Raw genomic sequence first — 23,526 nt, 5'->3', positions numbered from 1 at the left:
GCTCTACTGGCAAACTAGGAAAACTGAAGGTGCCGAGTTTTAACTCTAGTTGTTAAATTGTACGAGGTTCCCAGAATCTCCTAACTTCTCCTGTTCCTCACAAATGTGGTAACTGGAAAAAACAGTTTAAAAACTTGCCATCCTTCAAAAGTATCTTAAAATAGATTTATATTTGTAGGTACGATCAATTTTCAAATGGCCCTTTTTAAGCCTGGAAACAAAGTTAAATTCCACAATATTGCAAAAGTAGAATCTGCAGCTGAACTAAAACTTCATACATGGGATTTGCGGTCTTTCTACATCTCTGGTTCAGAAATGAATTTGGAATTCAAGACAAGTTATCATCTCTTAAGGGAAAATGAATTGGGAGATGAAAGCGGACTGAATTTGTACTGCGATATTAACCCAGTCTTGCGGGTGTTGTTCCTGTGTTATTTCACCCGTCTTCACATCTGCAAGCACTCACTCTCATCTGTCAATTATGCAACTGTAATTTTGATCAAAATGAAACACTCCGCACTGAGATAGAAACAGGGTGTGGTATTCTGTTTTGGACTACGAGATTTGAATAAAACGTGATAACACCGTGGTTGAACTCCGCTCACCCCGATGTTGAGGTTGAGCACTCCCGATCACTCACCCAATTTCGGCTTCACTCTGTGGCTTGGATGCAGATTGTGGAAATCACAGCCTGGACCTGGAGCACTTGTCGCAGGAGCAGCAGAGTTTCCGGACCCAGCCTCTCCCTTCCCTTTGCTCTCCTGACAGCTGCCTGCATCTGGAAAACATTAAATAACCTCATCCTTTATGTGCATTCATTATGCTCTTCAAATTCATTATCAATTATCAACTGACTGTGAAGAATGTTTGAAATCAAAATGAACAGGAAGTAATTAATGAGGAAGAGCAGGATCTAGGAGGAAAGGTGAGCCCTCCTGGGGTTGGGACATGGGCTGAACGCTGCCGCCACTGTGTTTCCTTAAATTTAATGGCATTTGCAATACTTTTTTAATCAGTGGAAGATAAGAAATTTGGCTCCATTGTATGTAAGAAGTAAGGCCAAGTCTCAGCTGTATATCTTCAATGGCACTGGAAGGTTTACGTGGAAAAACCAGACTTTTGGAGTATTGCTATCTGTAAAGGGAAAATATAAACAACCAGAATAACCTATCTGAGAATGGAACCCCCAAAGCAGTAAGGCTTAGATCAAACGATTTATAAGGGGTTTCAACCCTTAAATCAAATGATTTAAACAGGAGAGGGAATTCCATCATCCAGGGGACTCCCTCCTTCCTCATAAACCATGTGATCTAAGGGCTGAGACCCCATTATGAACAGAGAAGGCCTGCCCTCGAATCTGCCACCAACCGGAGATGGGTAGCAACCTTTGACAAGATAGTTATTCTCTTTGTGAATCCAAAACTGGTTTTGGTACTTGGAAATTGGCACTTAGATGTGGCACACAGAAATTGGCACTCAGAATGTGTAGTCCTACTTTGGGCAATGAGACTATTTCTGTGCTGGGTGGACAGCCGCTCTTCCTGTATCACCCGTTTACCTGCCCCAGATCACATCAGCCGGGCAGAAGGGCAAGGTCAGAGGGCTTCCATCCTTCCCTGTGAGGAATGCAAGTTCCCTACACGAGAGGGAGAGAGAGCTCATTATCAAGAGGTCTTTCCTCCCCAGGCAGCTTCAGAGAACCATCTGTGGATGTGGCCAGGAAATGCTGGCTGAGATCTCAACAAAGGAGCCGAGAAGTCCTGGCCAGCGTCTGGCACCTGTGTAAATGTCTGTCGCAGCAAGAGTGACCCCCATAATTACCTCGACCTTATTCAAGCGAGAAGTGCCCATCAGCCTGAGCCCGGTTCGAGAGGCATGCTTGCTGCTTCCTCCCTCTCCCCGCGAGCACGCCCACTGAATCTCCAGCTCAGCGCAGCCCCAAACCCCCATCATCAGAATTTCACCTCCTCCAGCAGCAGGAAACCTCCTCCAAGGTTGGGGGAGGCGCCCCACGCAGTCCTGACATCAAGGGCTCTCCTTAGAAACACCCCAGCTGGGGGCTTTCTTCTGACTCACAGCACTTTCAGCCAGGATGTTCATGAGCCTGGGGTCCATTGTTTGTTTGTAAAGTCAACTGGATTCCAAGTTTAAACACGCAGAGGAAAGGAGGAGTTCCCCAGGCACCTCTGAACTCCAGCAGCTCTGGAATATTCCCATTTCAACATTCCCACCTGTGCTCCGTCCTCCCTCCTGCCTCCTCCATCATAGGGGATGAGATGTGTCCTTTGCAACGGGCATGAGGAATAATTGTTATGCACAGAACTAAGGTTAGAAAACACTTTGTAAGTCAACTGATTAACAAGCACATAGTAAGTGCTCACAAAATACACACAATACTGATATTACCTCCCATATTTCAGCTTCTTGTAGCCTAAAGTCCAAAGCTCTGTTTTATGGAACGGGATAGCATGGCCTATTTAAAGATAAAGTGCCTTGTGTCCTTCAGATTGATATGGATATTTAAAATTCCATCATGCAATTTAAATAAGCACAGAAAGACATGAATTCAAAAAGTAAAATTGTCACCTATAGAAGTGCATACTAACAATATTACTAACAGTAAAAGAAATGTGAATTAAGCATACCTAAGTATCATTACAAACCTAATAAAAAATAGAAATTATAACAGCCAGTTTCACTGGGATTATGAGTAAGCCGTTCAATATTACATGGCAATGTGAATTGGTTCAGTATTTCTGGTGCCGTAAGCTCACTGCTCAGACTTAGTGCTCATCGCTCCGAATACCTCCCACAAAAAGCTAATCTATGAAAAAATTAAGTGCTTTGTGCAAAGATAGAGGAAAACTGAGATCAACTTAAATGTCCCCCCAAATTATTTGCCTGAAGGTAATGTTTTAGAGTTTTCAGAGCAGTGATAGAACGAACGTTTAAGAATCAGGACGTGGTTAGATGACGATGTGTCTGAGTGAAATAATGAACTGAATCAGGGGAGGTGTCTATTTGTGAAGGAAGCTGTGCCTTCCTGCTCCAGACCCCTCAGATAATGTCTAAGTCTCCAATGCCCAAAGTAGGAAGGACTCACCCACCCAGAAGGAGAATCCAGGTAGTGCCAGGTAGTGTGGTACGGCGGTTAAGGGCATGGACATGGGAGCCAGCATACCTGCCTTTGAATGTGGCCTTCACTTCTTTGCTGTGTGACCATGGCAAGGAACTCAACTTCTCTGTGCCTAGAGGTTTTTCTCATCTGAGAAAGAGGAATAATAATAGCCCCTATCTTCTAAAGTCTTGTGAAGATTAAATGAGTTAACCTCAGTGAAGGTCCTAAAAAATTGCCAAGCTTATACAATGCGCTTGTTAGAAATGTTTATGTAATAAATAAGCAGTATGAAGGTGCACACACTGTACCTTTTCCAATTCTCCCCTAGCTGGAGCAGGAGAAGAAAGGTATACCCTGGGAGCCAGCAGTAGAAAAGAAAGCTTATTGCCCCGGATCGAAGAAGACATCTAAGCCAATGGGGAAAGCACTACTAACAGCTGAGGCGATGGCTGATGAGCGGAGGGATTTTAAGTGGACGGAAGGAGTCCGGAATGTCAGGGTCAGGAGCAATGGGGCTCATCAGAGCAGCGCTGCCTCAGACTCTGGGGTCTGGTCATCGTCTTATGTCAGCTCCTCGGGATGAGTGGCTGAGCTGTGCCCAAGGCTGGGCAGACAGGTCCAGGGATAAAGAAGGGTTCAAATCTGATGACGATAGGCAGTGGTGAGTGCCAGGCTATAACAAGACTTGTCATCTCAGCCACCTCCCCAGAGGGCATGCACCCCTGTTTGAGGGTCTAGAGAGGTTGGCTGAATTTATCCAACATGCTGGATGAAAGAGGCTGCCCACCAGCGAGCAGGAGGCTAGGACTGCACCTGAACAGAAGAGCTCATTCTTCCGCTCTGCATGAGGACTCTCCGAAGGGCTACGAGGGTCTTTGTTCCAAGGCGAGTCCCCAGAATCTCTCGGCAGTAGCGGCAGCTATGGAAACATATGCAAGGCTGCCCTGATACAGCCTCGCTGCAGTTGTTGGGCTAAAATTATTCTGGGCCTATTACATGTATTTGCAAGCTTTTGAGAGAAAGAGTTTGCAGACCTCTTACCAATTCATGAGGCTTGAGATACATTACATCCACACTAGATTTGACATTCACAGCTCTAAATTGGGTATTTACTGCTCAGGAAAAGGGAGCTCAGAGCTGTTAAGTTACCAGCTTAAAAAGAGCGCAACTATTAAGAAGCAGATCCCATACTTGACTCCAAGTTTTATGATGCAGAATTCGTGTTCTTTAGTCACACCTCAGTAGATTGCAATGAGATATGGAATGGCTTATGAACATGGAATGACATTACTTAAAGACGCACAATTAAAATATAGGATGTAGCATAGAAAAATATATGGCTGGACAATGATAAAAGTAAGAAGTAAAACAGAACTGATGAAAAGAGAGTTCAGTGATTATTTGCCCTTAGTTCCTATTAAATGTACGTATGTCCATCTTAAATAAATGTTTGCATGGAAACTTCGACCTTTGGACATGAGTTTAAAAATGGTTCTTCTATTACTGATTAGTTTCACTGGTTTTTGTTTTCTATTTTATGTTTCTCATATTTCATGGGAATATTAAATTGGAATTGATGTGTCATTTGCAAAATTTCTTCTCTATTGTTGGAGAACTCAAAACATCCAAGGTATTTAAACCTTCATGCAGGTAAATGTTTTTCCAAAAGAGAAACTAATTAAATTGCTGAGCGTGTTGACTCCTGCATATAACCCCAACGCTTTGGAAGGCTGAGGCAAGAAGATCACTTGAGGTCAGGAGTTTGAGACCAGCCTGGGCCACATAATGAGAGCCTCCATCTCTACAAAATAATTTAAAAATTAAAAAAAGAAAATAGTTAAATGTGCATCTTGTCAAGGCACATCTTTACTCACTGGAACTGTCTACTTTCACAGAAAAAAAATAATACCCCTTTAGGGAACTCAAAGTAACCATCTGTTTATGAGGCTGAGATTTTTTCCCCTTTGTATAGTTATTTATCACTGTACAAACAAAGGGCACTATAGTTACAAAGTACCATAAAGTTAATGGCATAAAACAAGACCCATGTATGAGCTCACGTTTCTGCCAACCGGCAGTCTGGATGGCTTAGCTGGATCCTCTGCTCAGGGTCCCCCAAGAGTGCAGTCAGGCATCAGTCATGCAACGGATCTCATTTGCAGCTCATGGTAGTCTCTCGAGTTCAACAAGTTGATGGCAGAATTCAGCTGTTTGTGGCTACAAGGGGACTGGGGTCTCTGCTTTGTCGCTAACTATTGACCGGACCCCATCGACAGCTCCTGGCTACGTGGCCCAGAGGTCGTCACAATGACTCAGTTCTTGTAAAAGGCACCATTATTTTTTCTCCAGTAGTTATTCTCCCAGGGAATGAAGAGTATGTGGGGAGGACATTGATATCACACGACCTGACACTTCTGCTTGCTCTCCACCGAACTCAGAGGTGGACAGGGGAGCTTAGGCAGAAAGCAAGACATCTTTTATACCCCTCTGACCGGGGCCCCCAGAGACTAGAGAAGTTTCAGAAGAGCTGAAGGAACTCAGCTGTGGGTGGGAAGTCGCCTTTATGGGAGGACAGCAGAAGAAATAGATAAAGGTGTTTTCCAGAAACCCATGCTCTTTGCAGAACAGTGTTCTCAGACGTTGAGGAGAATCCCTGACCAGCCCCACTAAGAGCTGAGCTGCAGCTCCTGGGCTGGTGTCGAGCGCGGCAGAAGGCATCCCGGTGGTGAAAGCCAGCCCAGTCCAGCTGGTCTGACGTTGCTGGAAACAAGGCAGGAGGCCATAGTGTGAGCATGGCAGTTTTGACCCACCTGCCCGGTGACGTGTCACTGTGCTGACGTTGAGACTGCTGCTCTAAGGACCATCTGGACAGTGAAAGGCACCCCTCCCCCCATGGATCATTCCAGCATACTCTTATCCTAGAGCCAGTCGCCTTGCTCAGACCCCACATAAGTCCGAGAACTGTACAGTGTCTGAGCTGAGAGAGAGCTGGAAGGTCATATGCAGTCCTCAGGCTTCACGGTGTAGAGAGTGGAGCCAAGAGCAGAGAGCAGGAGTGCCTGCCCTGGTCAGCTTGTCTTAGTTCTCAGCTGAAACTTATGTTAAACAAAACAAGTAGCTGACAGAGATTAAGTATGATCCAGGTGACTGTTTTAATCCATACAAAATAGAAACCAACACTCCTAGTCAATGAGCCCTGTCAGCTCATGGAAACCTTTTCCCACTTGTTCACACCTTAGTCACCACCCATCTGAGCAATAAATCCACTGCCTGTGATGTGCTTAATGGGATCGTCCTTACAGCATTTCCAGCAAGGCCATGCCTCCTGTTGCTGTCTGCTTTCAGATGGCCTGAAAGGCCCACTGTCATATGGTCAACAAATCCAGCCCTCTGCCAGGGAGAGGCCCCTCCTACTGCCCAGGAGGTCTTCAGGGCATGAGAAGGTTGCACTGGAGAGTGCCTCCTTTTGGCTGGTTCTGCATTCTAACACCGCCTGCAATGAGATCATTTTGGTGCTCCATATTGGGGGTGCTTGTGGGAGCCCTGCCAATCAGAGGGAAAGCGATCACAGGAAGAGCTGTCAATCACACAGCACCTGCTACGCGCAGGGTGCTGCTCTAAGCGCACTGCATACATTGGCTTATTACTTCTTAAGGTAATATTACAGATGAGACACATAACCTGTCCACCCAGCCATGGCAGAGCCATGGGACACCAAAGGGCCAGGGGATCAGTGCCTCTCTCTATAGCCTTTCCATTGCCAAAACAATTTGTTGTTTACTGTATGTGGATGGTGTTAGATGTGTGATTTTCATTCAATCTTGTCACCTTAGAAGGGAGAGTCTTCCTACCAGCTCTCACACAGCCACACCCAATCCACACCTCTGCCCATCCCTGCTGTGCTGTTCTCATCATACTGATCACCGTGCAGTGGGTATTTCACTTTGTTCTTTATTCTTTCTTTCCCACTAGAATGCAAACTGCGGGACTTATTTCCCCCGCTTTTTTTCCACTCTTGGGTGGAACGTGGTCTCTAGGACATGGCATGGAGTTGGTGATCAACAAGAAATCCTCAAAAGCATACGTGTTTCGCAGATGAGAAAACATGCTCAGAGTCATTGTCAAATGTGCCTGTGATGACAGAGGTGGCCAGTCACAGACCTGGAATTGGAACTGGGTGTTCTCACCTGGAGCTGCTCTTTTTTTTTTTTTCACCGTTCTAGTTATTGGAAAACATTTCATTTCCATTGAGTGGAAACTTTCCTTTGATATTTCCATTTGTCAGCCTAGTTACCATTTAGAGTGATATAAAATCAGTCTCATCCCCTTTTTCCCTATCAGTTTTCCACATTTGCAGTTGTTGTTCCCTCTATACAAGCCAGATCCTAACATAAAGCAGCTTTTCTGCCTCTCCCCTAGACCTATTTGAATTTGTCCTTCTTAGTTCTTTTCTATTTTGTATTGTTTTGAGACAGAGTCTCGCTCTGTTGCACAGGTTGGAGTACAGTGACACAATCTCGGCTCACTGCAACTTCTGCCTCCTGGGTTCAAGTGATTCTCCTGCCTCAGCCTCCGGAGTAGCTGGGATTACAGACTCCCACTACCACACCCAGCTAATTTTTGTATTTTTAGTAGAGACGAGGTTTCACCATGTTGGCCAAGATGGTCTTGAACTCCTGACCTCAGGTGATCCACCTGCCTCTGCCTCCCAAAGTGCCAGGATTACACGCACGAGCCACTGAGCCCGGCCCAAATTTGTCATTCTAAAAAGATGATGTGGCTGGGCGTGCTGGCTCATGACTGTAATCCTAGCACTTTGGGAGGCTGAGGCAAGAGGATCACTTGAGTCCAGGAGTTTGAGGCCAGCCTGGGCAACACAGTGAGATCCCAACTCTACAAACATTTAAAAATTAGCTGGGCATGATGGTGTGTGCCTGTAGTCCCAGCTACTCAGGGGGCTGAGGTGGGAGGATTGCTTGGGCCAGGGAGGTCAATGCCGCAGTGAGCCATGGTTATGCTACTGCAGTCCAGCTTGGGTGACAGAGCAAGACCCTACCTCAAAATAATAATAATAAAATATATAAATGAAAGCACAGTACAAATCTCATCTTACGGGAGCATGGACGTTGAAGAAGAGCAAGCTGAATAGAAGCTCCAGGTGTCTTGCTCCAGGGGCCACTGGCAACCCCTCTCATTACAACTCTAACAGTGCCCCATCTATGGGCTCCAGTGATGCCCCATCTGGACAATAGTGCCTCAATAACCATCGGCCCATCTCCTCTCTATCTCACCAACTGACGGGGTGGATACAAAGCCTCAAGCTGTGTCCACACATTCCCCACAAAAAGTGTTACATGGGCAGAAAGGAAAAGCCATTGGCACCTGGGCCTTCCCATTAGTGAGCAGAGTCTGCCAGCCTCCTCCAGCTCCTCTGCAAGCTGAAGTCAAGACCCAGCAGGCCTGTGCCAACGTCGTGTCCTCTCTGTGTTCAGGCTTGGCAGTATCGCATTCCTGGCATAATTTTCCATCCTTGTGCCTGCAAGGCATCACTGTGTGGGAAGGGCACCCTTCCCTAATGATCTTGGCCAAATCCAGTATCTCTCATTCACATGGGTGCCCCCTTGCCCCCGGGGTAGCATAAAAGGTGGCAGTTGAAGCTGGGTAAACAAAAATAGAAGATGGAAAATGTCTCGGTCCAGTCCCAGCCTCAGGAAATCCTGCATCATGTTTGCTGCTCTGATCTAGAAGGTAGGTTGACAAATCTCTCCTTAGCTTTTATCTCAGGATGGTGGTGTTAGGTTTTGCTGATGATGGGATGCCCGCTTAAATCTTCTACAAATCTTAAGGCAAAGGGAAAACGCTTGTGAAAATGCATGGTGTTCCTGAGTTCAGAACTTCCTATGCATCCTCAAATCACCAGCATTCTGCAGAGAATCACACGGTGGGTGTGATACTGCCACCAGTCAGCTGCCACCAATGATGACCGGCCACAACAAAGCTGAATGACACGGGGCATATCATGCCAAAGGACCTCTCTTGTGATGCTGGTATTTATCTCTGAGACTTGCCTCTTTTAGAGGTGGCCTACATGACTTTAGTCAGTTCTGGCCCTTAGAGATCTTTCACCTGGAAATCTCCAGAACATTCTGCACACTATCATGCCTCATGGAACTGCAGCCTGGCAGACATTAAAATACCCATTTTTCAAATAGAGGAAGTGGGTTCTTTGAAATTAACAGAATTCAGAAGCATCTTGGAAATGGTGGCGAAGCAATTATTTTAAGTACAAGAGTCTGTTTTGATCTTGGGAATTACCTGTGAAGGCCCCGTCACAGGCTCTGCTGGCCAGCGGCAGCTGTGCATGGATGAATAACTGTTGCAGGCCTGTGTGAGCTTCTGCATGGCTGGAGCAGCACTGTGTCCCACAGCAGGTATCTCCTGGTGGTAGAAGTGCTGCCCTTCCCTTGGTTAAGCAGAGGGTCCTGGACTGGCCAGTCTCAAGCTTCCCTCAAAGGTTCTTCCATCACCAGGTACTTGGGATTCTCCTAAGGCAAGGGATGCTGACTTTCCCTTCCAAAACGGAGCACTTCTGAAGCTGGGGAGCAGAATCCCAATGATGCCCACAGGGGGCAGGCAGAATGCCACCACTCGACCAAGAAGAAGTGTTTGGCTGCGGCAGCCCAGAGTCCAGAGCCACCACACTTCCTGTTGCTGCACACGCTGCTTCTGCTGGTACTCACCCACACATGGAGTCTAGCAGGTCTCCCTGCTTCTACCCAGCTTCTCTGTAACCGTTTCTCCACCTGGCAGCCAGAGACATTCACTTAACATCTAGTTTATCAATCCCTTCCCTTGCTTGCCCTGTAAAGGCTTCCTCGCATCCCTCATAGAATTCAAACTCCTCACCCCAAGGCTCAGTCCTCCACCTGTGGCCCTGCCTGGTCTCCGTGCTACCCCGGAGCTCACTGACGACCTTGCTTTTCCTTCAAGTTGCCAGCATTCCCTCATCATAGAGCCTTAGCTAGCTGCTGCCTTGCCCTGCAAGGCTCTTTACATGATTTAACCAACAACACTCATAGAGCAAAGGATTTGTGGCATCCAACTCATCTTCCCTGATCATCATGTAGCTGCTCTCCTTGCTTTTCAAATCTCAGGGCCGGGCACAGTGGCTCACACCTGTAATCCCAGCACTTTGGGAGGCTGAGGCAGGTAGATCTCTTGAGGTCCGGAGTCCGAGACCAGCCTCGCTAACATGGTGCAACCCCATCTCTACTGTAAATACAGAAATAAACTGGGCGTGGTGGCGGGTGTCTGTAATCCCAGTTACTTGGGAGACTGAGTCAGGAGAATCATTTGAACCTGGGAGGTGGAGGTTGCAGTGAGTCAAGATCATGCCACTGCACTCCAGCCTGGGTGACAGAGCAAAACTCCATCTTCAAACAAAATAAAAAAGAAAGAAAAATCTCAGCATGGGGGCCAGCCCATCAGAAAGCCCGTTCCTGATTGTCCACACTGACCCAGCTGTGCAGCCACACCACCCGGTTCTCAGTCCTCGCCTTACACTGACACTGCACGCTCTTTTCTGTATTCATCTGTTCTTGTCCCTCCCAGGAAAGCAGGCCCCTGTTGTATCCTTCGTGTATAGGACCGTACTAGGGGCATGAACACAATCACTCTTTTTTGAAGAACGAATGAATATATAGAACATTATGGCCCCTTCTCCCCAGACTTCACTGCACCTGACACTCTCAACACAGGCACAATTATTTATTTGCAAACTTGTATGTGAAATCTGCATGTTGGTGCTCTCCTGGCCCCACACAGGAACTTAGCTTTCAAATGCAGATGCATAACATAAATGGCCATTTCACTGAGAAGTGGAAAATATGTTCTGAATGCGCAATCATAACAACAGTGTTTTTGCCTTCAAGTCTTAACACCCAGCATTCTGTTTCTCAGGTGTCCTGCTGGATACCCAATTCCTTTGACATTTAAATATAAAGCACGCTTCCCCAACAGAAATATATCCTCTTCCCTATGTTACTGTGCAGATTTGGGGACCCAAAAGTTACTTTGCTTCTATATATTGCTAACTAAGGAAAAAGGAGGTTTCAGATCTTAAACTATCATTAGACATATCATCAGAACCCGGACAGAGCCTGACTTGTGATTTGCAGTTCCTGTCTCAGCAATTGCTTCAGCTGCCTCACTTAACACTGCATTTCTCATTACCTTGGTGGAGCTGGGGGGAGATGGAAAGGGGGAATTTCATGAGCTCGAGTGTCCTCTTTTGCATCCTTTGAAATTCAAATCATGTTCAGCTATGAGCAATTCATAGACAGGGTATAATTGCCGATACAGCTTATAAGATGTCCTTTCCTCACCAAAACGCCATCAGCCTACACAGCGACCTGAAGGCCACGCAGAGGAGCGGCGCTCCTGACAGGCACAGCCTCCGTGGGGCAGTGCGTTCTAACTGTACAGAACACTGTGCCCCAGAGGCCTAATTACACGGCAAAATGCTGTGTTTCCTCACATAGTTCTCAAAGACAGTCACCTGCTCACTGTGGGGAGATTTAAGGTCTTAAACACCGAGGAAAGGCATTTCATGAAAAGGTTACCCCCAAAGAGAAATCCAAGGTGGAATTTAGATGGCTAGATACGCATTGGAGTTAATCTACTCATTAGTTCTTAAAACAAGGGATACCTAGAATTCAAAGGGGGCTGTTTTACATCAGGGGCACTCAATCTTTTGGCTTCCCTGGGCCACACTGAAAGATGAATTGTCTTGGGCCACACATAAAATACACTAACTCTAACGATAGCTGATGAGCTAAAAAAAAAAAAATGCCAACATAATCTCATGTTTTAATGTTTTAAGAAAGTTTACGAATTTGTGTTGGGCTAAATTCAAAGCTCTCCCGGGCCACATGTAGCCCATGGACTGCGGGTTGGACAAGCTTCTTTTACACATTCAGAGAAGGAATTTGGATGAATACGTGGGACATTTTTTCCTTTTATGAGCATCCGTTGAAGGGAAGAAACAAGAAATCCCAGGCTGCCCATGTATCACCGTGGTGGGTGGGTTGAGAAGGAGCACCCAGGCCCCCGGGGGGCAGATGCTGCCCCGATTTATCCAGTGTGTACTGAGCTATATAAGAGCTACACCTACATCTGTGTCAACTTTGCACACAAGTATATGAACAGTAAATAGAAAATTACAAGCAGCTTGGCATTGAAACACTCTCAGAGGAAAAGCGAACCATGGCAGACAGGCAGCGTCAAAGTCCTAAACCAACAAGTGGAATAAGTTTGGTTCAGGCAAGGATGGTGGTTAATTCCCCTGGTCATTCCAAGGAACCTTTATACCTTTATCCTTGGCTATTGTGCCCTCCATCGCAAAGGCCCCAAAAAATGAGCCACGTGCTCTGGGTCGTAAAACCTGCTTGCTGCCTCGCTGCTGACTCAGAGCGTGGACTGGATTCCCAGATCTTCACCCATGAGCCATGTCACTCCCTGTCTGATTCTTCCTCCCACACAGCAAGGACCTGGGGCGCTGCACCTGAGCTGGGGTGGGTGGAGTCTGCATGCCAAGACTGGGTGTAGTAGCTGGGTAAGGACTTGCCCCTGGGCTATGATGCTTGGAGACAAGGGAACCCAGCAAGAGAAAACATCTTATGTAAAAACCAAAGTTAAAAACTAGGCAGTCCTCCCAAAGAAGAGGTGGGACGAAAGAAACCAAAGAAGACAGGCACAAGGGGGAAATTCAGATTTCAGGCAACTGGATAGAAGAATGGCAAGGAGAAGAACTTGGAGAAAATCCTTGAGCCATGAGACTACATCCAAGGCCAGCCTTTTGAGTACTGAGTAACGACGTAAATTGCCATTCCTACCGTGAGTCTTGGTTGACAAAACAGGGCTCTGGTTATGTGCAGCTGTGTGTGTGCTGGAAAGTTTCTGTGTAAGCAGCTCCACTGAACAGGTTCCAGCTAATAGTGTGTCCTCAAGAAGTAACCCAAGTCCCCCCCAGCACAGCACACCACACTGACCAAAAGGTCAGGGGCTGTTTCTTGATTGTTGGCTATGCCACCTCTTGTATTTCAAAGAACATGTTTGTAGGTTAGGCCTGGCCTGAAGAAAATGTGCTTAGCCCCAGACCAACTATGCCCCATATCCCATTGCTATTTTCCCTCTATGCTACTTGACAGAGGTTGCTCCTATGCCTGGCACTGACCACAGGACCATATCACATGTCTCTATAAGGTTATTTTTTTTTTTTTTTAACACAGTTACAGGGAAAACAGAGTTTATTGAAAAACTGCAGCTCTATTATCCCTGGGAAATTTACGCTGACTTATTCTTTCAAACTCTTTTTCCACAGGTTTTAAAATTTGCAGAATCTTGGCCAGGTGTGGTGGCTCACGCCTGTAATCCCAGCACTTTGGGAGGCTGAGGCAGACGGATCACAAGGTCAGGAGATCGAGACCATCCTGGCTAACACGGTGAAACCCCATCTCTACTAAAAATATAAAAAGTTAGCCGGGCATGGTGGCAGGTGCCTGTAGTCCCAGCTACTCGGGAGGCTGAGGCAGGAGAAGGGTGGGAACCCAGGAAGCAGAGCTTACAGCGAGCCAGTATCAGGCCACTGCATTCCAGCCCGGAAGACAGAGCAAGATTCAGTCTCAAAAAAAAAAAAATCTAAAAAAATTGCAGAATCTCAGGATGGAAGAAATCCTAAACGTGTTCTACGTAGTGTCCACCCTTCGTAGGTTTTCTAACTCCCAACCCCGTGCTCTTTTGTAATGTGCAGTGAAAGCCCTAAATGCTTTTAACGAGTGAAGAGCTCTTCACTCCAGAAGTACACATAGAGTCTGAAATGTAAACACAATGAGAGAGGCAACCTATGATTTAATTTCCCTCTAAGATAATAATAATGGCCATGAACAATACATTCTGCAAAAAAATGATATGAGGAAACAGCCAGGGAGGTTGGCAAGAGAAGGCTGAAAGACAGTAAATGATGTGGCAAAGAGAGACCCTGGGTGCCTCAGAAATGTCCTTGATGGCAAAGAAGGCAGAACAGGGCTGAAGAGAAGCCTCCTAACCTCCTCCTGGGTCACAAGCCTGTCTCCCTTGCTGAGGCCCCTCTGACTGACTGTGTTTTGTGTCACCTGGACTGCATGGTGGGGTGCCCAGATTAACTACGACTTCTGTAAGGATGTTTCCAGGGATTAGCATCTGAAGCAGATGGCCCTCCCCAGTTTGTGTGGGCCTCATTCAACCCCTTGACAGCCTGAATAGAACCAAAGGCAGAGGAAGGAAGAACCTGTCCCTTTTCCTTCTTGCCTCACATCTGGGGCTGAAATGTCTCATCTTTCCAGCCCTCAACTGTTGTTTACACCGTCGGCTCTCCTGGGTCTGCAGCCTTTGGCTCCTGTTGAATTACCACTGGGTTTCCTCAGCCTCCTGCTTATATACAACAAATTGTGGGACTTCTCAGCCTCCATAATCACAGGAGCCAATTACTGATTTTACAGACACCATTGGCTCTGTTTCTCTGGAAGACTCTGATTAAGATAGTAACTTATTGTGGAAAATGTCCTTTTAATTTACTTTATGTTACTTCGACCCACAGAGGTTGCAAGGTTTTGTCAGCTGAAGAATGATGAGGTTCATACATCTGGAAAGGAGAGCTTCATGTCTCATAAAGGGCAGCCTGCTGGTGGCCATTCTGATAGGCTGGAAATCGTAGCCTCTGGCCAGAAGCCAGAAACATATTCGTAGGGAGGGGCAAAGGGAGCAAGAATGTATGAGGAGTGGGGTGGCCGAGTACACATATTTAACAACCTCTAGGAGGAGTTGTGCATATTTATGGAAGGAGAAACATGCACATGCACAACTGAGCTTCGTGCCTCTCCTTGGGGACCCAAGTCCAAAAACAGTGGCATTAGCACGACATGAGGATGGAGACTTTAGCCCTATGATGTCAAAAGGTGAAGCAAAGGAAAAAAGAAAAAAAAACCCCTCTCTGTGCATCCTCTGTAGAGTGGCCAGAACCACTCTGTGGTCAGTGGGAGTCTTATCAGGAAGGAATGCTGGTCAGTTGTTTTGAAACTGCAAAAGGGATGGGCACTGTCAGGCGGCTGGTTGATATCGGGGTGGAATAGTCTTTCCAAAGGGCTGGTTTCTGTTCAGCCCCCAGTGGAGAAAACCTCATGGGGCCAGCAAGCGAGGGCGGATAGTGAAACACGTCTAAGCTCCCCTCCCATCATGGCCAGAACTCAGTTTTTAAGGGTTATCTGAGGTCCCCTTGGCCAAGTGGGGGTCTATTCAGTTTGTTGAAGGACTTAGGATTTCATTTTTGTTTCTCAGTTCAAAGCTCTGAATTAGGCACTCTGAAGGGTGCAGAAATAACTTAAAGGCCGTCCCTTACCTTATATAGCTTACAGTCTGTCAGAGAAGATACACTTGCAAATATTAAACTGTAATCTGAAACAGAAGTATACTGAGATGAGCCAAGCACTGTGGAAACTTATAGGAAGGTGTCATTGTACCTAGCCAAAGGGAAGCTGGGGAGGGCTTCGTGAAGGCCCTTTGGCCTGGCAAGAGTCCCCTGCCCAGGGCTCCCCTCTTGAAGGGGCCTGTGCTTTGGCCCCATGCACTGCCCCACTCCTTGCAGGTGCCGAGAGCAGCTGAGGGACCTGTGCCTGTGGAGTCACGTGGGTCGTGGGTGGGCTCTGGCTCCAGCGGGCACCCCGGCATGGCCATCACTCCCACTCACTGCCACAGGAGATTGTTTGGGATCTGGCCATCAGAGTGGTGCTGACAGCCTGGTTAAGGTGACCCTGGTCCTTGAGTCTCAGCCTGTGTGCAATTCCACGCATGGGCTCCTCCCCCTGTGTTCCGGCTGTGGTGCCCTCTAGCTTATAGCACTACATGGTGCTGTAGGTGCCAACATGTGTCCCTCATGGTGCACAGCTCCCACCGACCAGTCGCCCTCCACAGACTCTGCACATGTCTTGCCATCCTTTGGAGGTGGCCAGATCCATTTCCCCTGATGAAACTTCCCATCAATGTGGTCACACTGCTCTGTTGGGTCATTCTGAAGCCACGACTGGCAGGGATGGGCCATCTTGTATGGATGGGTTTCCTGTCCTTGTTCTGCTTCAGCCCTCTCACCTGGCCTCCTGCTGTTGCGGTGTGGAAGGCAGATGCTGTCCATGGGCAAAGAGACCCCATTCATTACAGGCATGCAGTGATGTCAGCCTAAAGAAGTCAAGGGATGGCCGTGTGCAGTGGCTCATGCCTGTAATCCCAGCACTTTGGGAGGCCGAGGTGGGTGGATCATGAGGTTAGGAGTTCGAGACCAGCCTGACCAACCTGGTGAAACACTGTCTCTACTAAAAATTAAAAAAAATTAGCCAGGCGTGGTGGCATGCACCTGTAATCCCAGCTACTCAGGAGGCAGAGGCAGGAAAGTCGCTTGAACCCAGGAGATGGAGGTCGCAGTGAGCCAAGATCGCACCTTTGCACTCCAGCCTGGGTGACAGAGGGAGACTCTGTCTCAGAAAAAAAGAAGTCAAGGAATGATGCCATGGACGATTGGTTATTCTACATTCATGCTACATAACTCGAAATACCACATGACCAGAAAACGAATCTTCATTTGCATTTTCCTGAATCATCTGGGTAATCCTGGCATTGGTGGTCCATGTCAGCAAAGCACATAAACCACTTTGAGAGTCAGAAGCAGCCATGCCCAGTTGTGGTGGACACTGTAGCCTCACAAATGATGTGACCAGTAGTGCATGAATGGTCCCAGGTCTACATTGTTTCAGTACAAACGGGTCCCTGACAGTCATGGCAGTGAGTGATGACAGCATAGTGTTGCTACCTTTTCTTCCTAGAGATATGACCTTGACCAGGAATGTTGCCCTTGACAATAAAGAAAAAGAAGAGATGGTGCCCAGACACCACGAACGTCATGTGCACTGACTGGATGATAGAAAAATACAGAGGTTCTTCTTCTCCACTCACTATCACAAACCCCCATTGATAAATCACTATACCCCACACAGACCCATGAATTTTGTAACATATTTTACAATCAAATTGTGTAGACAGGAGCCTTACAAAAAATATTTGCCCACAGCCCTGCAAACCCTAAAACCAGCCCTGGTGAGGAGGATGGTCACCTGATATTGTTTTAAATCCTCCTTGATGGCCTCCTTCGAATTATGCCCATTGTACCAGCTCAGTGCCCAATGAACAGTCAATCTCTAATAAATATTTCCTGGAGGAGAGAGAGAGAAGTTGGTGACACTAGTCATGCCCCTCATGTTTTATTTTTGCTCTTCTAAAAAGCAGTGCATAAGAAAGTTACCATACTCAGTGAAATAAAAATGCTGAATTTACCTCTTTTGCTTCCAGAAGGAGGTGAATGTGAAGGTCAGATTTTAGGCAGACTTCAAATTGAAGCTCAGTTTTAGATAAAACATTCTCAGTGCAGAGGCTCAGAGAGGACGCAGTGAGGCGGAGGGTGCCGGAGGGAGGGAGGGAGGCAGGAAAACTCAAGCCCTGTCTCTGATCTCCGTGGACGGCCAGATTAGGAAATGCACGTGGAACCACAGGAAGTGCCACACGGGCCACAGAAGCAACATGCTCTTGAGTGATAAACCCACAAATGAACACACAAGTTCAGAATTCATAAGTGTCCCAGAGAAGACAGCAAGCGTTAGAAGCAGCATGCATTTCATTACTAAGCACATTTACTGATTTGTTTCAGTTTTACGTCTTTGGACAGATACAGATTGGCAGGATTCCCATATTCAGCTCACTTCATGCTGCTGCTTTTGATTTTTTCCTTCCTTAGTTGTGACCTCTTCCAGAATTCCTAACACTGAGCTACAATGTTCCCAAGCATGTTGCAACGGCAAGCTCAGGCACTTAACAATCTTTAAATCCGAAATTTCTCTCGTCTCTGTTGTTTTTGGAATTGGGGTTAAAAATGGGGTTTGAGGGCAAAGTATTCTTTCTAAGCAGAGACCTAGCAAGCACTGGCTTAAAATGCTGAAATGGTTGTTCTGTCTAAAAATCTACATTTATAAACATGTGTAGTAAAATAAATAAGAGCCACAGCCACATGCCTCCTTGCAGTGCGACTGCATTCCTGATGATGACATCTCCCCCTTCTCTAGAACCCTGGGAAGTCCTTAGTTTCTCAAAACTAAAGGATTCAATATCTTTTATTAGACACAATTTCTTCCCCAATTAGGAACATGGTGATGGAGGCAACTGGATTTTCCAAGTGAGGAAACTGCAACAGAAAAGCTTCCTGGAACCTGCTGGCCCCACGCCTGCAGCCCCCACTGGCCCCTGTGTATTGAGACCTCAAATATTCATTGCTTCAAACCTGCTGGCAGACACCATTTGGGGCATCTTTGCTCGTGATGACCACTGTAGTCCGCAGTCATCTATCTCTGAGCATTTCCCTTTACTATGACTACAGCGGTGAGTTGACGGATGTAATCATTATCCTCTGCTGCTTTCATTCGCATATTCGTTCATCCAACATTTTTTGGATGAACAAAAAATGTTAGATGAATGAATAAAAAATGTTGGATGCACAAACACACAAATGAAGGCAGCAATGGATAACGCTATGTCCCTCTAGGGGCAGCCTTGTGAACATTTATCATTACACAACATGCTGGGTCACTCAGAAGAGAATAGAAGGTGAGGTGGGGAAGGAAGCCACAGATGTAAGGAAGACCAAAATGAAGCTGCTTTCATCAGGCCCTACTTCCAGAGATGCACGGCGGGACGGAACTTGTCCCTCTGACCCAGTCCTTCAACCACATGTGATGCCTTTGGGACCCACGCCTCCCATCCCTTCTGCCCTGTCCTTCTCCTGGATGTCGTACGTTGGGCTCCAGGTGTTCAGTTCTGTCTGCCTTGTTCTTGCTCTGCCTGTGATGATTTAGGGACCCAGGTGTCCAGTCCTCTCTGCCCCATCCTCCTCATGTGCATGATACCTTTGGGACTCAGGTAACCAGTCTCCACTTCCATTTCCACAAGAGGCAGCCAGATGCTATTTTCAATCAGGGATGTCAGGGATATTTCCCAAACCATGATTCACCCCCTAGTGTAGAAACCTGGTAACGAGACAAGAGGCTGTCACAGCATCACAAGTTTTCCAAATGCGTGAAAAAGGAGAGGTCCTTCTGTGACCCAGTACCATTTCAACTTTGCCTGGAAACTGTGGTCTTATAAAAGGAAAAGAATCAGACTCTGAACTGGAAGAGTTTTGTGGATCATCTAGTCCAACATTCAATCGACTCAGGAATTCTGCCTACAAGATAGCTGGCAGGATCTGCTTTTCAAGCACGAGGACTCCCAGCTGAAGAGGCGTATAGGGCATGGCCACACAGAGCTTTCGCAAATGTAGTCTGGCACACCCCTCGCAGCTCCTACTCGCTTAGGACACATCATGTGCTATGCATCACGCTAAGTGCTGTGAGTTCATGCTCAGTCCTCATTACAACCTTAATAGATAGGAACCACTAATACCCCCATTTTACAGATGGGGAACCTGAGGGTTAGACACACTAAATAACTTGTCCTTGGTAATTCAACCAATAACTGACACAGCCAGGATTCAAAATCAGGTTTGTCTGACTTCACAGCTAATTAGACAGCAGAAACTCTACTTGTACTGTGGCCTTGGAGGCCATGTAACACAGGGTCAACTTAAGAGATGCTTCCAAAGGCTTGGAGAGCAAGGATACACTTCCTTTTGAGATGTTTCAGAATGCCAAGAAACCTCCCCAAATAGAACACTCAAAACTCCCCATTGTTCCACATCTATGCTACACTGTGGAACCATTACAGCCCTTGTTTAAGAAATACTCATAACCCGACTCATTAGTAATCCGCTGTAGAGTTTTGCCATCAACTTCTCTCCTCTGTTTTGGAAGGTGAGGTCATATTTTCACATTTCCAAACTTTTGGCACTTTCTCTCTGTTTTGGTGGAACATTACCAGTGATGTCAAAATTCTATCTTTAATTCTTAGGTCTTAAGAACAGTGTTATTAGAATCATGAAAAATGGTGGATTTTCTTCCCCCTTCAGACGTTTATGATGACATTTCTAGTAGATTTTTAACAAACTTCCCATCATGTCAATAAATAAGGGCAGGTAAATTGCATGAACCATTCCTTTTCAGTTAAATATTTTTAAACATATTTTACTAAAAATTCTACTCAGGAAATGCATCATAGACCAATTTCATTTCTGTCAACTTGGTTTTGCCAGCATCTTAGAATGTATTTACAGTTTTAGGAGACCATGACAGTGACTCACACTTTTCATCCCAAGGTCAATCCCTCCGTCTATGCAGGTCTGCCTACCTCTTGTTGGCAGCATAGTGTAGAATGGCTGATATTTGGAGGTCATTATTAATTCCCAGGTGTCAGGGCTTACTTACAATTCATGCTACAAGTAGGCCCTCAGTGAACATCTGTTATAACTAACTGGGTCACCAAAACTAGATGAAAAAAGTTTCCTCTGATGAATAGGTGAAGCACAGAAGATTATATGGCGGTGAGACTATTCTGTATGACACTGTAACGGTGGATACATGGCGTACATTTCTCCAAGCCCACAGAATCTATACCACAAGAGTGAACCCTAGTGTAAAAGATGGATTTAGTTAATAATAATGTATCAATACTGGTTCACCAATGTAACAAATGTAGCATACTAATGCAAGATGTTAAAAGTAGGAGACATTGGTGGAAGGGCAGATTGTGAGGGGGTGTATGAGAACTCTGCACTTTCTGCTCAATTTTTTTAATAAACTTGAAACTGCTCAAAATGTAAAATACATTTTTTTTTAATTTTTATTTTTTGAGACAGTCTTGCTCTGTCAACCCAGGCTGGAGTGCAGTGGTATGATCTCAGTTCATTGCAACTCCACCTCTCAGATTCAAGCAATTCTCCTGCCTCAGCCTCCCAAGTAGCTGGGACTATAGACGTGCGCCACCATGCCCGGCTTTTTTTTTTTTTTTTTTTTTTTTTTTTTTGTAGTTATAGTAGAGACAAGGTTTCACTATTGGCCAGGCTTGTCTCGAACTCCTGGCCTCAAGTGATCCACCTGCCTCGGCCTCCCAAAGTGCTGGTATTACAGGCATGAGCCACCATGCCTGGCCAGGAAAATACATTTTATTAATTAAGAAAAAAAAACCTTCTCTTGGCCGGTATGCAAATCTGCAACAACAAAATTATGAGAAGAAAAAAGAGAAAGAAGTAAAAAGAAAAGAGAAGAAAGAGAGAAAGGAAGGAAACAAGAAGCATTACATGATGACAAAGAACCCAATTAAGAAGACATAACTTAGGACATGGAAGACATTTGAATACACCCTGAGAAAAAGAAGACGATCTCTAAGTGTTTTAGATGATAGAATTTTGAAAACACATGTTAATAAATGACTATAGTGAGGCTGAGACTTAATCAAGAGAAGTATAAAATAATTCCAAGTCCAACAAGGCAGTCAGGAGGTTAATTGACTCTATCAGGTCACAAAATAAATTGGCAGCAGCAGGAGCAGGGCACAGGATTCCATCTCTCCCAGTCGGGATTAACTCCTGCCGCAGAGCAGGACTGGAAACACGAACACTGAGCATATGATGCACTAGCCTGTGAAATGAAATCTCCCTAAAAGTGAGGGTTGGGGCTTTGCGGCTGCCCTAAAAGCCAGCACTGATTATCAGAGAGGTTCAGCACATTCATTCACGGCTTGGAGTCGCCATTAGCACTTGACCACTATGACGTGTTTTTGTACAATTTAGAAACAGGCACAGCTCTGGGAGAGTATGCTGATGAATAAAAAGATGCTTTTTTGGCTGTACCAGTTAGATAAAGCCAAGCCGTCTGGGCAGAGCAGCGCATACGAGTGTCCTTTTTCCAGATGTGTCGTGGCAAAAGTGCAGGCTGGATTTTAGCTCCCGCAATGCCCTTTTGCAGATACCGTTGTGTAAGGCACAATCGGCACAACTGCTCCTGATATCTTTACTCGGTGCAATAATTCTGCAAGCATGTAGCCTCTGGTTCCTGAATCCTTGGCTCAGATCCCTGGCTGATAAGCAACCGCACTGATGCCTGGAATTTTTGGCCCAAGAAACCTTTGTCAAGTTGAGAAGGTAAAATTACTCCTCTTTGTTGGATGTGGAAATGTACAAGAACACAGAACTTGAAAAAATGAATATGGAGACAAAGTAATTCAAACATAAGATTATTTGTATCAAATTCGTATTTGTAAAACAGTAAGAGTTGTGTGTTAAACCTGAACTCTTAAAATTAGATTTTAAGATTTGTGGCTGGATGTGGTGGATCCCAGCACTTTGGGTGGCTGAGGCAGGTGGATCACCTGAGGTCAAGAGTTCGAGACCAGCTGGCCAACATAGTGAAACTACATCTCTACTAAAAAATATTAAAAAAAAAAAAAATTAGCCAGGCATGGTGGCGGGCGCCTGTAGTCCCAGCTACTCAGGAGGCTGAGGCAGAGAATCACTTGAACCCAGGAGGCGGAGGTTGCAGTGAGCCGAGATTGCACCACTGCACTCCAGCCTGGGCAACAGAGTGAGACTCTGTCTCAAAAAAAAAAAAAAAAAAAAAGATTTGTAAGTTTAATCAGGTAAACTTAAATTAAGCCAAATAACCCATAAATAATCCTTTCTGCACATAAAATCACCAATCTAATGTTAACGAGAACTCCATAAAACAAGAGGCAAAAACACAGACTGAGGAAAAACACAGATTGAGGTGAATTGTAGAGCTGAGGAAATAAATTGAGCATTGAAATAATACCATCACAGAACCAGTAAATAGACTGGAAACAGCAAGAAACAAAATATATAGTTAAGGTCAGAAGTCAATTATTGGCCAGGCATGGTGGCTCATGCCTGTAATCCCAGCACTTTGGGAGGCCGAAGCGGTTGGATCACTTGAGGTCAGGAGTTCGAGACCAGCCTGGCCAACATGGTGAAACCTATCTCTACTAAAAATACAAAAATTAGCTAGGCACAGTGGCGCATGCCTGCAATCTTAGCTACTCGGGAGGCTGACAGAATAATCGCTTGAACCCCGGAGGCAGAGGTTACAGCGAGCCAAAATCATGCCACCACACTCCAGTCTGGGCGACAGAGTGAGACTCTGTCACAGAAAAAAAACTAAAGTGCTAACATAAAAGAATAGCTTAAAATAATCAGAGTGAATACAAAGGAAAAAGATTAATTCCTTATAACAAAGAGAACATAATAGATATAAAGCTAGTGTCCTTAAAAAAAGAAAAATGCCAGCAAATGAAAACCTAACAGTATACAAAGACGTGTCAGGAAAGACATTTTT

At 45.8% G+C, this 23,526-nt stretch overlaps 1 long non-coding RNA gene across 1 annotated transcript in view; it reads right to left on the bottom strand.

Moving 5' to 3' along the window:
- The window catches only part of LOC103879545, a 132,633-nt gene extending 124,984 nt beyond the window's left edge, over positions 1-7,649 (bottom strand). Inside the window, exon 1 of the long non-coding RNA XR_004180008.1 lies at positions 641-7,649. This is a non-coding gene — a long non-coding RNA (uncharacterized LOC103879545). The remainder of the gene's footprint in view (positions 1-640) is intronic.
- Positions 7,650-23,526: the final 15,877 nt, after the last annotated feature.

The sequence above is a fragment of the Papio anubis genome, chromosome 19 (genome assembly GCF_008728515.1).
Source record: "Papio anubis isolate 15944 chromosome 19, Panubis1.0, whole genome shotgun sequence".
In the NCBI taxonomy this organism is placed as follows: Eukaryota; Metazoa; Chordata; class Mammalia; order Primates; family Cercopithecidae; genus Papio; species Papio anubis.
This window is presented reverse-complemented; position numbering and strand designations above follow the sequence as displayed.